The sequence below is a fragment of the Periplaneta americana genome, chromosome 1 (genome assembly GCF_040183065.1).
Source record: "Periplaneta americana isolate PAMFEO1 chromosome 1, P.americana_PAMFEO1_priV1, whole genome shotgun sequence".
NCBI classification, from domain to species: Eukaryota; Metazoa; Arthropoda; class Insecta; order Blattodea; family Blattidae; genus Periplaneta; species Periplaneta americana.
The window spans coordinates 65,889,600-65,905,240 of NC_091117.1; the positions used below are offsets into that span (position 1 = coordinate 65,889,600).

The following is a 15,641-nucleotide window of genomic DNA, read 5'->3' on the forward strand; positions in this document are numbered from 1 at the left end:
TTCTCATGAAATTTCGACCGGTGCCCACCCAGCATCGTGGTGCACTTGGGGAGCTACGATAGATAGCGAAATCCGGTTGCGAAAGCCATCTATAACGGCTGGGGGGATCATCGTGCTAACCATACGATACCTCCATTCTGGTTGGATGATCGTTCACCTCTGCTTCGGTATGTGGGCGTGAGGCCAGCAACAGGCTGGTCGGTCTAGGCCCTTCACGGGCTGTAGTGCCACGGATTATTATTATTATTATTATTATTATTATTATTATTATTGTTATTATTATTAGTATTATTATTATTAGATTATAGTAACCACTTACAATAACTATATCGATGTTTTCTTTCAAGGAAAGGTCAAATGTAAGTCAATAAAAATGTTTCCCTAAGGCGTTAAGATAATTATCTGGGTAAAGCTCTAAAAGAAATTGGTCTGCTTCATTTGCTTTCCCCACCCTTTAATGTTCCATACTGTTACGTCCATTTTCCGAGTTTTCTCTTTGTAACATTTTCTTTGGTGCCTTACGTAGAATGGTGTGAACTAAATGTGGCAAAGTCCCTTACGTAAGACGGTGTAAACGAAATGAGACTACACCTTTTCCAGTTGTATTTCAGAAAATATCAATTGTATTTCAGATTAGTCAATTCAATTTCAGATGTATCAATTGTATTTCAGAAAACATCAATTGTATTTCAGATTTGTTAATTGTATTTCAGAAACTATCATTTGTATTTCAGAAGTTACGGTTGGCACCATATTCTCCAATGTTAAATGCAATCGAGATCGTTTGGCGTAAAGTGAAGACGTACGTAAAAACTCATCTTGGAATTCCTGACGTCATGGCTCCTGGTGTTTTAGGCTACTGTAGAGAGTAAAATTGATGAAGCAACACACATAATATTGTTGGTGGTGATTGTGCTCGTGCAGTACAGCACAATACAATTCATCAAGCTGCAGCTTGAGCTATGGTGAAAATGCCTGTCGTATGCTAAAATGCAATAAAGTTGAGGATTTTTAAAATCTATTTTCCATTTTTTTTAATATATGTTAAAATCTCAAGTAGGCCTACATTTATTTTGTGAAATAAAAGTGACTATGTAATCTTAAATACATTGCTTATTTTCTGAAATACATTTGATACCATCTGAAATTCAATTGACAAATCTGAAATACATTTGATACCATCTGAAATAGAACTGACAAATCTGAAATACAATTGATACTATCTGAAACTGAATTGACTAATCTGAAATACATTTGATAATTTCTCAAATACAATTGATATTTTCTGAAATACAACTGGAAAATATATAGTGGCCTTTAGGACAGGAAAAGTCTCCAGAACACTTGCAAGGATGTGCACTCGTCTATCTTTTAGTTTATTTTCCCTCTCCTTACCCCCATCGACTTATTCATTGTTTCCCTGTGGATAGGGAGCTAAACACGACAACACCTCAAGCCACAGATTATGCAAAGCAATCAGGGTAATTTATAACACTAATATCATAAATATAACTGAGAATTGGCTGCATATGGTGCCTGCCATTCTTGATATTTGAGCAAGAACAACTCTACCTGCTGTGACGTAGTATTTATCACGAAAATGTTAAGTAGGGTGTCGGAGCCGCACACTTTTAATGAAAAAGCGTGTAACAATCATATCGCCACTTCATCCCCCGGGCGAGAGAGCTGCAGAACACGTAAAAGCAACACACACATAGGAAACGCGAACCGACTCTAGTCTGACCTAGTTTCGTAAACGATGCAGGTGGAAATAAATGGCCAATTCCATCGCAGCAACGCTAAAATGCTAAAACACTCTAGCGAGGATCAGATACGACCTTTAAAAGCTGCTACTTAGTTTCCAACGATTCGTCATCCAGTCGAACCGAACGGCGAAATTGAGGTCAATATCAACGTATCCAAATACGATAACTCTTGTCATTATGCAAACAAACTGTAGAAATTCTGGTAGGTAATGTTCTTCACCTTAAGAGAGAAACTTGCACTCCTCTCTGGTTTAATTTATAGCGTTCTGGCTACAACTTCAGAGGATCTAGGTTCGATTTCCAATAGGGAAGTGGAAGTTGCGCAGGCGGCCAGGGTTCGAGTCCCGGTCAGGTTTGGAATTTTTCATAGTGACACTTGTTGGGTTTTTTTCTCGCGGTTCTTCTCTTTTTTTCCATATTAGTTATCTACATCATTCCGTCACCATTTCTCTATTTCCTCATCATTCCACAGCATTCCCCGATCATCATTTTTTGCGTTTTGTGAGTGTACATGTAATTACCTTAAGTCATACTAGGAAAATGTCCAGACTTTCTACAACTGAAGACTTGTTATCAATGCTGTTAATCTCATCAGATCCTGTTATTTCAACAATAAGGAAACTACTAGCAAGAAACAGCGGAAGTTTATCATCACAAGTCCTCGGCCTTTTGTCGAGCCCTCCCGAACCAAGCAACACAGCCCGTGGCCGCACCTTTGAAGATTCGACTAACTCCAGTCATTCAGACAGCAAATGAAATAGTGGCTTTAAAGCACTTTATTTTCATAGAAAACTAGTAGATGCATTCAGACAACATAATCATCATTAACGTCAGCACTATCTTACCTTTGGACTGTAAAATGTTGCTATCAATTTCGCAATATTGTACCTGTTTAATCAAATTACTTCATAAATGAGCAAAGAATAACTGATTTTACCCTGTCTTACGTTCCATTACCCTCAACTTTCAAACACTAATGAATATGCCATAAATTCATAATTGCTTATTGAAAGTAAATTTTCGAGGATAAGGACGTGTTTATATTAAATTTAAATATATTTAATTATATTAATAGTTATTAATTTTCTCTAAATTCACCCCTATAAAGAGGTAGTTTTTTCTTATTTAAACATAATCAGAGTTTGTTCACAATTCAAATATACAACATTTAAGTTGTTCATGAAGTTTAATTAAATTATGTTAGAAACAGAATAATTTTGTCTACATTCACTCCCTATAAAGGGATAGTTCTCCTTACATAAAAGTAATCAGAGTTTGTAATCATATCAAAAACATATAACGTTTCATGAAGAAAAGAAGTCATTAATTTCTTCTAAATTCACCCCCTATGAAAGGCTAGTTCCCCTCATACAGACGTAATCAGACTTGGTAATCATATCAAATACGTTACCTTTAAGTTCTGTATAAAGTTTCTTGAAAATCTGTTACTTAGAAGAGAAGTTATTAATTTTGTCCAGCTAGATTAAGAAAATTGCACAATGTGACACGCAGGGAGGGGCTGGCCTAGGGATGCGGGGGGTTGCCTGCTCGAAATCTTAGTGTAGTCAGCTGGTGTAGGTTTAGGAAGGCGCCTAGCTTGAATGTTAGCGCAATAGATCGTAACAGATCGCAGTGCTGGGCCATAGTGCCCCTCTCCCGTAAATTACATTCCATTCCAATGGGTACGTATGAAGAAGAACTAAGAAGAAATAGTGCCTAGCGTTACTTTACCCCTTAAAAGTTACTAAGATCGGTCGGTATACAATCTGTGGAGTTAATTTTACTTGCAGTGTGCGATTCTCATGGATATTTAACTAATAATGTTATATATAGCAGTAAATTAATATTACTATTAGTGATAGTGTATTAGCGATAGTGTGACTGATTGTACCTAAGTAATAATAATGTGAAAGAATCTGTTCAATGTTACAAGAACGTGACCGTTGACAAGTTATTTTATTGTCGATTGCACGGTCACTTCACCTCCTGCCTTTACAAACCCTGAGAGCTTTGCTAATAGCGCTCCAACATCACTTGATGATGTAACATTAAAGTGAGTAACCAGCAGAATAATGGTATTAATAGTTCCAAAACGTTAGCGATATTGTCCCAGCGCAAGGCTGAAAGCTCAAAATAATTATTCTCAATCATTATCATTGTTTTCAAGGTCTGGACAAGAATGTCCCTTGGTCGAGAATTATAAAACAACATCAGACATTCATACAGCGAGATCCATTATGTGGTCAGCATATCGCAATACGACAGTGTAAAACAATCCAAAACAAATACAGAAAAAGAAACACAGCTTATGGTTCAGCTAAATCTCCATACCGTGCTCGAAATCGAACGCAGAACCGCTGATCTGAAGTCGAAAACGTCCACACCTGTGGAGTAACGGTTAGCGCGTTTGGCCCCGAAACCAGGTGGGCCGGGTTCGTTTCCCGGTCGGGGCAAGTTACCTGATTGAGGTTTTTTCCGGGGTTTTCCCTCAACCCAATATGAGCAAATGCTGGGTAACTTTCGGTGCTGGACTCCGGACTGATTTCACCGGCATTATCATCTTCATCTCATTCAGACGCTAAATAACCTAAAATGTTGATAAAGGGTCGTAAAATGACCTACTAAAAAATCGAAAACTTTGTTATTTGAGTCACAGCTTAAAATTAAAATATCGATTTAAGTGTTAGAATTAAGTTCTCATTTTCAGTTCACATATTTCAAATCGTTGTTTGTTGTTCAGTCAACTATCAACAGATCTGAACCTCACAAGTGATACCAACAAGGCACCACTTATGAGGCAACTAAGTCAGGAGATAATGGGGTAGGATGACCAGTTCCTTTCCCCCTCCATTACATACATCGCCGACTAGTTACATATTATACTAATCAGACTTCAGATGTATACAAATAATAATGTTCTTCCTCTGACACATATTGTCAAGTGAGATGAACTGCCTGATAACAGATGTAAATACAATCAGGACTATATTTCAAACTGGGTGCTTTAAAATTCAATGCGAATAAATACTAAAACTGGCAGAGGAGTAAGCAACAAGATGTTACTCTTATGCTGTGTAAAACAAAGCAAGGTCGTGGGTTTCAGTTCCGCTGAAGACATGAGTATTTGTCAGTTGTAAGTGTAAAAGTTCTGTGTTATTGCAAATAGAAGACTAGCGTAATGGCGATATCACATGACAAGAACCCCAACGCATATCTGCCTGTATTAGCACAGTCTAGTATATAAAGTCATGAAGCTTGAGTTGTGAGGGTGCTAGGAACAATAGACTGTGCCGGTGCTATTTCACATTGCCTATAATGAGGCGATATTAGCGGTCCTAGTGGTTAGCAACTATCTATGGCTGCATATTTACTACGTATTGAGCTTCGTGACTGTATATACGAGACTGTGGCATTAGGTTGCAAATGTCCAAAAGCAGCGCTGCAGGGTAACGCAAACCCAACAACGATTGATACACTAAAATACAATTTATGTCTAAGATCACATTCACTGCAGATATAAATTTCAGTTTGTTTTCAAAATATCGAGAGACATGAACTTAATTATACTTCAATTGAAGTCAAACACCATACTGAATCCGATAAAGATGAACAAAGATAGCGTGCTATTTAAGTAGCATTATTAAGTGGTAAATAGGCTATATTACGAAATTTCTCGTTTTCGTGGTGATTGTGCAATGATGATGACTTGGATTTCTCAGCTAGAGCTCAAGTGTTATTACTCTGAGGATAAATACTGTAAGCAGTTCCGAAACTTTTTCATGCTTATATTTAAATTCGCAGAAAAGATGGCGAAACGCAACACTGTAACGGTAAACGTAATTAAAAATAGTTCACGTATTATGAAGGCAGAATTCGAACTGAGGAACATAAATCAATAACTGCACACACAAATATAAAGCCTTGTAGGCATACAAAATGCAACACTTTGGTAATTCACTGCGAATAAGACGCAAATTCAAGGCAAGAACTCTAACGCTTAATATATTATCTTACCTAAATCTTGGAAGAGAAGTTCTGCCGAGGATTTGTAGGCTCAGATTTTCAAACTTTGCGTTGTAACAAATCAATTTCTAACACAACATCACCTCATTTTATCGATTCACAAGCCACGTCTCTAAAATCTGCATGCATTATAGGCAGAAGCTTCCGTTCGATATGAAACACCCATGAGCAACAAATCAAACATTTCTAAGCTACACGGCAACTTAATTATGCAGACAAGCATCCCGTCGAACTCAGCAGCGTAATTGAGGTCAATATCAGCGGTCTACTCGTTGTAGGACGAACGAAGCAGTGTAAGTGTAATAGTATTCATTTAAAAAGAACTTACATATTCAAACTTGCGGCAAGAAAGTGACATGATGTTTACCTTAACATGGAAATAACCTACCTAAAAGTTGGAAGAAATTTCTCTCGGAGGCTTGCTGCTATAACAAATCCAATACAAGAACACTTCCATCCATCGATTCACAAGCCTTGAATAGTCTCTATAATTGCATGCACTACAGATAAAAGCTTCAGTTCGATAAGAAAACACCCACGGGCATCAAATAAAACATCTACTACGTTACATAGTATCAGCAGGCAGACAAACACAGAAACGCACAACACAGAATGCGATACACACCTCTCAGTGCGGACGCGTTCGGATATTAATACAAACTGCACCACTTCACAGAACACTAAAAATAAATATTAGTGGCACTCAACGAGACCCCCCTGTTTAAAAGCCGCCGAGGCCCTCTGTTGCCTGACCGGGGCCGCCCAACTCACTACTGCATGCAGCAAGCTGGCCAAGCAGCCAGCAGCAGATGAGAGAGAGGGGCTCCGCCCCCGCCGGCGCGCGCCAACCATTCCGTAAAACGTTAGCCGCAATACCTTCTTCCAGCCCGTGATGCGTATGCAAATACTGTGGGAATGCATTCATCTCCTACAGGCTGTGAAACGTCAAGATCAGGGAAATAGTCTTCGTAGGCCCAATTTGAACATGTCCTCCACGAGTTGTGTGTGCTTATCGGGTTACAGATGTAGGTTTGTCTCGTCTTCATCGAAATAATACTCAATTTCCTCTTTCATGAACTTCATTGCTGAACTTCGACTGTTCCGCTGGCATCCAGTGGTAAATTGAAGAGTTCAGGTCAAATGGGACTAGTCAATCAGCAATACATATTCAATTCCAATGTTTGGTCAAAACACTCTATCTGTATTAGGATAAATACTATTACTATATAGTGGAGTAACGGTCAGCGAGTCTGGCCGCGAAACCAGGTGGCCCGGGTTCGATTCCCGGTCGGGGCAAGTTACCTGGTTGAGGTTTTTTCCGGGGTTTTCCCTCAACCCAATATGAGCAAATGCTGGGTAACTTTCGGTGCTGGACCCCGGATTCATTTTCACCGGCATTATCACCTTCATCTCATTCAGACGCTAAATAACCGAAGATGCTGATAAAGCGTCGTAAAATAACCTACTAAAAAAACTATTACTAAGTTATATAAACATAACGGTCCACACTTGTGGAGTAACGGCTAGCGCGTCTGGTCGCGAAACTAGGTGGCCCGGGTTCGATTCCCGGTCGGGGCAAGTTACCTGGTTGAGGTTTTTTTCGCGGTTTTCCCTCAACCCAATATGAGCAAATGCTGGGTAACTTTCGGTGCTGGACCCCGGATTCATTTTCACCGGCATTATCATCTTCATCTCATTGAGACGCTAAATAACCGAAGATGTTGATAAAGCGTCGTAAAATAACCTACTAAAAAAACTATTACTAAGTTATATAAACATAATGGTCCACACCTGTGGAGTAACGGCTAGCGCGTCTGGTCGCGAAACTAGGTGGCCCGGGTTCGATTCCCGGTCGGGACCAAGTTATTTGGTTGAGGTTTTTTTCCGGAGTTTTCCCTCAACTCTGTATGAGCAAATGCTGGATAACTTTCGGTGTTGGACCCCAGACTCATTTCACCGGCATTATCACCTCCATCTCATTCAGACGCTAAATAACCTTAGATGTTGATAAAGCGTCGTAAAATAACCCACTAAAAATAAATAAACATAACGCAGATATATTTTTTATTTCAACTGGTTATTTAACGACGCTGTATCAACTACAAGGTTATTTAGCGTCGATGAGATTGGTTATAGCGAGATGATATTTGGCGAGATGTGGCCGAGGATTCGCCATAGATTACCTTATATTCACATTACGGTTGGGGAAAACCTCGGAAAAAACCCAATCAGGTAATCAGCCCAAGCGGGGATCAAACCCGCGCCCGAGCGCAACTTCAGACCGGCAAGCAATCGTCTTAACCGACTGAGCCACGCCAGTGCTACGCAGATGTAAGTTGATAAGTCTGTTTGACGTGTACGGGTAGTTGAGGTTGATTTTAGAAAAAAAAAAATTGTTCGCAAAGATATGTGGTCCAAAGATTGCCAACATCGTAGCTGTGAAATTACGTAAGTTAGGAAACTTGGCAATGGGTATTAATTTTAAAAATTCTTTGCCGGTTTTACTAAACTTTTAAGAAGGGTATTGTTCTCTATGACTCGGCTGTTTTCTGAAATTCAAAACGTTGATCGTACTGCATTTTCAGCTAGCAGTTATCCTCTTGAGTCCTGAGATACTTTTTTTTTATTTTTAAAGTTCAATATAATTCTACATTTGAAAAAAAAAAATCACTGACATGAGGAAAAATGCTGAAAAAGTTCTGCAGGTTACAGTTAGGGCACAAATTCAGGTATATTATACTATACTTCGGGTCTGCACATACATCTAATATCATAATTTTTTCTACCCTTAAAATATAACGTTTACTGTATACTTACTTCGAAAGCATATCTACGGTGCCTTGGCGTTGAGTTGCTGGCCATCATTTCCATTTACAAATCGTTGAAACACGCAATGCAATGATTAATCGATCTTCTTGTGCTTCAAGAGATGACAAAAACATGACAAGCACAGAAAAGAAGTGATCGATAACGATTCAACCTAGTGGCAAATTTGAAACTAAATGCATGTATGAAGTATAGTATACTATACTCCAGGACCCAGGAGGTTATTGTAGGTTGGCTTTTCACATTAACACATTTTTCTCGTAGATCCTGGTAAAATTTGTCTCTATTTGACCCTGCACAACAAATTAACAAATTAAATTAAAATAATATAGGCCTATTCCTTGATCGCATGTAAGAACTATTTTATTAATATAAACCATTTTAACAATCCTAATTTAAACTCTTACTTATAAGTTTCTGCATGTTCAAGACAGAAATGTTGTCTGATATAATATTTTTTATAAATTTCAACTGAACAGTTGAGGCATTGAGTTTTACAGTACTTTTATTATTCTTCCTGTACTTCTTTGAAATTAAAATGAACCCTATAATTTATTAGACAAATTCCACCACTTTACATCCCCCTGATTATAACACTATGGCACCAAGTTCAACCTTTGCTTACTGAACGTACACGCAGACAAGTACAATATTTGTGCAGGGAGAGATGAAGGAGTGGGTGTAAACAGTGTCCGCGCGAAAACATATTGCCCATGTTTGCTTTAGTTGAACTCTTTATGGTGTCACGTTACTTATAAAATTAATTTAATAAATCTCTCTTTACTTCCTTTAAACATAATTCGTTTTATTTTATACCCACCTAGGAATAATTATTGTACAATGTCCTAGCCTTACATGTAAAATTTACAAATTTGTAAAATTACCCTTACATTGTAAAAAAAAACACTTATAAAGTATGCAAAATTACATCTGTAAAAAATTGTACTTTCTTTGTAATGAATGAATGAATGAATGAATGAATGTATGTATGTATGTATGTATGTATGTATGTATGTATGTATGTATGTATGTATGTATGTATGTATGTATGTATGTATGTATGTATGTATGTATGTACAGTGCACTACCGGTCAAAAGTTTTCGTTCACCTATCACAACTATGGATTTGTGGTTCAAACAGGGCTTTCGTTTTGAATATTCTATCATATCATAATGCTAGAGAGAGAAAATATTTATTTTGTTGGTCTAATTAGTTTTTCCGATGTGTTTGTACATTGAAATAAAGTATATAGTTGCTTTCATAGCTGATCGAAAACTTTTGACCGGTAGTATAAGTATGTATGTATGTATGTAGGAGGAGGAGATTTAGGTTATTTTACGACGCTTTATCAACAGCTTAAGCTATTTAGCGTCTGAATGAGATGAAGGTGATAATGCCTGTGAAATGAGTCCGGGTCCAGCACCGAAAGTTACCCAGCATTTGCTCATATTGGGTTGAGGGAGAACCCCGGAAAAAACCTCAACCAGGTAACTTTCCCCGACCGGGAATCGAACCTGATTTCGCGGCCAGACGCGCTAGCCGTTACTCCACAGATGTGGACGTATGTATGTATGTAGTATTCAACCCACTTCACTTTATGTGATTCGGTTCCGCATATTGCGGATAGATGGCAGGACTGTGACTCATTTTCTAGTTGTACACCACTTCGGCGGGTCACACTGTACATGATTTGTATCTGTGGAGAGTTATGTCGTGTACTAGGGTGAGTGTATGTGTAAGTGTAGTATCTGGAATGAGTGATGATGATGATGATGATGATGATGATGAGAAAGAGAGAAGGGGAAACCCGATACCGGCACGTAGCTACTCCTGTCGAATAGTACCAAGCGGACCACCAGACTTAACGTCCCCCTCCGACGGACGAATCACTATCAACAGTGAAATATGCCTTCCCTCCATATGCACTGCGGAGAGATTTGAGATTTAACCCAGGCATATTGGCGCACAATCTTGTATCAGAAGTTGCGCACCGCCATCTCTCCTAGTCCCGAGATAGAAATTTTACATGACAATTTCTGACCCCGCCGGGAATCGAACCCGGGCCGGCTAGTCTGGATTCCTTGTAAAGTTGAACCTTACAAATTGAGACTGTGGAACAAAAATGGGCCTATATCAAAAAAAAAAGCTACAATTTAAAGAATTTGTGAACATTGTAAAATAAATCCCTGTTCTGATTCCGCGAACCTCGAATACAATTGTAACCATAGTAACTATCAGACAGCCGAAAACAGAATATAAAATCGGAACACATAAACAAATATATAAACTAATGAAAGCACGAGTGAGACGTAAACGTCAACTTCCTACCGGAAAGCAAACTCCTTTCTTTCTCTGCAGGAAAAGGCGCGGTCTGTACGTCACATCACTGAACTACAATTTAATATTTTACATTAAACTGCACTGCCGAAGTACCTATTGATTAGATACTGTTGTCAGAAGATATTACTTAAAATTGATCGATATTAATTTAATTACACTGCATGAAGCGCGTTTTGTAATTAATTAATGCTACTGGCGTTTCTACATTACGTGGAGTTCACTACTATGACACCCCTACAATCAATACAAACCGAATTACATCACGTTTATCAAATTAATTTAAATGTAAAGAGCCAATTCCACAATATGCGTAATCAGTGTCATCGATTTTATATTAATTAAAATGTGCGCAGAACTGGGTGAATGTGTAGTGCCGGCTATCCGTTATGGATAGCCGCATTCGTACACGGGCGACATCAAGTGGAATTAGTGGTGATGTAGGGGGAAGATTGCTATGGGTAACTACTCCGCGTCATCGTTTTTTTACTATCTCTTTAGAAGTCTCGCAAAATGAAACTTGGCGGTAACATTAAAAGTTATACAGCAAGCTTCCAAATATCCCAGTCCGGATTATTCGTTTTAGACGAAATCTCTGTACGTGATTCTTCAGATTTTTATTTTTTCATTTATCTATACCAAGTATAAAACAGAAAGCAATGTAATGCAGTCAAAATTAATTTCTTCGGAAATTCAGGTTTTCAGTATTCCTGTAACAGAAAAAGGTAAGCAAATCAAGCTTTCAGGTATAACTCCCTGTAAAGTTGATTTGAATAATTTCGAGGGAAAAATTGTTCCGGGGCCGGGTATCGAACCCGCGACCTTTGGTTAACCTCCTGGGTCCTGGAGTATAGTATACTATACTTCATACATGCATTTAGTTTCAAATTTGCCACTAGGTTGAATCGTTATCGATCACTTCTTTTCTGTGTTTGTCATGTTTTTGTCATCTCTTGAAGCACAAGAAGATCGATTAATCATTGCATTGCGTGTTTCAACGATTTGTAAATGGAAATGATGGCCAGCAACTCAACGCCAAGTCACCGTAGATATGCTTTCGAAGTAAGTATACAGTAAACGTTATATTTTAAGGGTAGAAAAAATTATGATATTAGATGTATGTGCAGACCCGAAGTATAGTATAATATACCTGAATTTGTGCCCTAACTGTAACCTGCAGAACTTTTTCAGCATTTTTCCTCATGTCAGTGACTTTTTTTTCAAATGTAGAGTTATATTGAACTTTAAATATAAAAAAAAAGTATCTCAGGACTCAAGAGGTTAAACGTACCAACGCTGTGCCAACTGAGCTACCTGCGAACTCTACCAGACATTGATCCAATTCTTCCCTCTATATCCACGGACCTCAAAGTGGGCTGACAACCGTCAAGCAACCAACACTGAGTGCACACTAACTCTGTGTGACTTAAATTGTGTTCGTTAACAGAAAAAAAAACTACAATTTAAGTCATACAGAGTTAGTGTGCACTCAATGTTGGTTGCTTGACGGTTGTCAGCCCACCTTGAGGTCTGTGGATATAGAGGGAAGAATTGGATCGGTTTGTGGTAGAGTTTCCGGGTAGCTCAGTTGGAAGAGCGTTGGTACGCTTGACCAAAGGTCCCGGGTTCGATACCCGCCCCGGAACAATTTTTTCCCCTCGAAATTATTCAACAGAAAAAGGTGTTTTAAGTTTGTTTGTCTATATACGCATAGCGATTTTTCATAAACTATTGGTTAGATTCTATGGGTGCTAATCATAGACACTTCGCTAGCCCGCGCTACGAGCGTGCTAAACTAGCCCCGGTTATCGACTGATTACTTGTACAGGATTCATATCATATCATATCGCTAACACTGGTTTATGAATACGAAAAACGTTAGTTCACTGATCATCCACCGGAAGTCCGCGCTAAGAATGTCTATGAATATGGTCCTATATGCCTACATACTAACAATCTATAAGTCGATGTATTCGGAAATTGTTCACATGAAACACAGGACCATAATTTCGAGTAAAAACAATCTGCGCTGTACCAGGGATGCACCTACACATAGAATAAATGCGTCATCCACTTTCGGGAGTGAAACTACAGTTGTGTTGGTTTAAACATTTCATTTTTGTTTCGGTTTACCTACAAATGGAGAGTGTGAGTCTATGATAAGAGAAATAATTAATGAACTTTTTTAGTAGGTTATTTTACGACGCTGTATCGACATCTCAGGTTATTTAGCGTCTGAATTAAATGAAGGTGATAATGCCCGTCAAATGAGTCCGAGTTCCAGCACCGATAGTTACCCAGCATTTGCTCATATTGGGTTAAGGGAAAACCCCGGAAAAACCTCAACCAGGTAACTTGCCCCGACCGGGAATCGAATCCGGGCCACCTGGTTTCGCGGCCAGACGCGGTAGCCGTTACTCCACAGGTGTGGGCTAATTAATGAAAGGCATGCAATGTGTTTCTTCACCTACGAAACGACATTCGGAAATTAGATCCAGTTCACAACACATTTATAATTATGGTTCACTCAAAGTGTATCTTATATGCCTATGATCATTTTAATATTGCAGAACTCGCGACTACAAATCAAAAAAGTGGTCGCACGGGTTTGTAGCTGCTCTCGATGCCGAGATATTACTGACAGCTAGCGCGGCAAGGCTAATTTTATATTCGGCTCCCACACGCCCGCAGCGAGGGGAGGAGGCGTCATTACACACGTTACATTGGCTCACCTCCTAACTGCTAATATCACTAGCATTCGACTGTGGCTCATAGTGATGTTACAGTAGGCCTAAGCATTTGAAATCCTAAGTAACGAAATTAGGTTCAACGAGTCAACTATAACGGCTAGAGGGATCATCCTTCACGTCTGCTGAGATATGTGGATGTGAGGATAGCAGTCGGCTGGTCGGCAATGACCCTTAATGGGTTGTTGCATCTCGGATTTATTTTTATTTATTTATTCCTTTATATACATATATATATATATATATATATATATATATATATATATGATGTTGTTGCTTAGTCAACTGACCGAAGATAGGTTTGAACCTCTTAAGTAACACCAAAAGGCATCACTCATGAGGCCACTAGGCCAAGAGATAATGGGGAGAGTGGCCAGTTCCTTTCCCCTCCAATGCATACATCGCCGATTACCTACATATTCCACTAATCAGACTTCAGATGTATACAAACAATTGTTCTTCCTCTGACACATATCGTGAAGTAAGATGTACTGCCTGATAACAGAGGTACATATCAGCCAGAATCTCAGAGATAATTATATGTGTATATATATATATATATTCATTTACATATATATTTATTTATTTAATCATTAATGTATATGTATTTGTTTATTTTAGTTATTATTTATACTTTTATTTGTTTGTTTACTCGTTTATTTATTTACTTATTTATTTATATATTTATTTATTTGCTTATTAATTTTAATAACTTATTTATTTATATATAATTATGATTATTATTTATTTCTTTATTTGTTTATTTACTATTTTATTTAATTATGTATTTATTTTTATTTATTTATTTACGTACTAGCTGTACCCGTGCGCTCCGCTGCACCCGTTAGAAATAAAAATAAAGTAATTACATAATTAAAATAGGACGTTTGATCCAGGGAACATTCGTGTTAGATAGAAGGATAAATAGTTTAATATGTTACTTAATTTAAATTGTATTTAAATAATTAAAATGCGGTCATTTTGGTCCAGAGAGCAATCATTTGGTGCAATGACAATTCCTTTAATATGTTTTTAATTGTTATTACATGCAACCATAGTTTAATGAAGATTGACATATCATTTAGTTTTAATGTGTATACTTTATATTACTTGCTATATGTTTCAGAAGTTACTGTAATAACATTGTAGAATTATGTCCATCTAGAGAAACACTTTCCAATGGTGAAATAATAATTAAACAATTAATTAGCTTCCGATATTACTTCATACAAATACAGAAACATTCTCTTAGGCGATGTTTAATAGCTTTCGATTGTTGTTGTCCAAGGCCCTTTATAGACGAAGTCATTTGTTGTTATTTCAGTACAGTGCCTTAGATGGCGTTATTGCAATTTTAAAACTCATTTATCTCATTAAATATCAGTCCTATCAAAATTTTGTATAGGATAAAACTTATCGGAAATTATTTTTAAAGCAACTTTTGTTATGTAATATTTTCCATGAAAATCAATAATAACCGAGATATTTCGATTTATTTAATTCAGGCCCCCTAATAACTCCCCTTTTAAATAAAGTATTTTGAATGTCATATAGCCTAAAATCTAAGTTACAATGAACTTAATTTAGATTCTAATTGTCATATAAATCGGTTCAGCCATTATCGCGTGAAAAGGTAACAAACATCCCGACAGACAGACACACAAACAAAAGTTTCAAAAAATCTATTTTCGGTTTCAGGATGTTTAATTATACATGTTAACACCAATTATTTTTGGAAAATCGAAAATTACCAGAAAAATTTTGGCTACAGATTTATTATTAGTATAGATTTATTTATTTTATTTGATATTCTATTTCTTATTTCACCACGGATCCCAAAACGGGCGCCCATACTCAGTGCGGGGAAGGATGTATTCTTCGATACAAATTAATGGGCCTCTATTTGAATCCAAAAGCTCACTACGGCGTTAGACTTACAAA

General features: G+C 37.6%; 1 protein-coding gene across 2 annotated transcripts in view; it reads right to left on the reverse strand.

The window, feature by feature from the left end:
• RhoGAP19D (Rho GTPase activating protein at 19D) overlaps positions 1-6,570 on the reverse strand; it is a 554,578-nt gene extending 548,008 nt beyond the window's left edge. Inside the window, exon 1 of one of the 2 annotated variants that reach the window (XM_069821517.1) lies at positions 6,415-6,570. The gene's annotated coding sequence lies outside the window, so the exon portion shown is untranslated. Of the gene's footprint in view, positions 1-6,177 lie in introns of both variants that reach the window. The other variant, XM_069821525.1, reaches the window with a different exon arrangement.
• Positions 6,571-15,641: the final 9,071 nt, after the last annotated feature.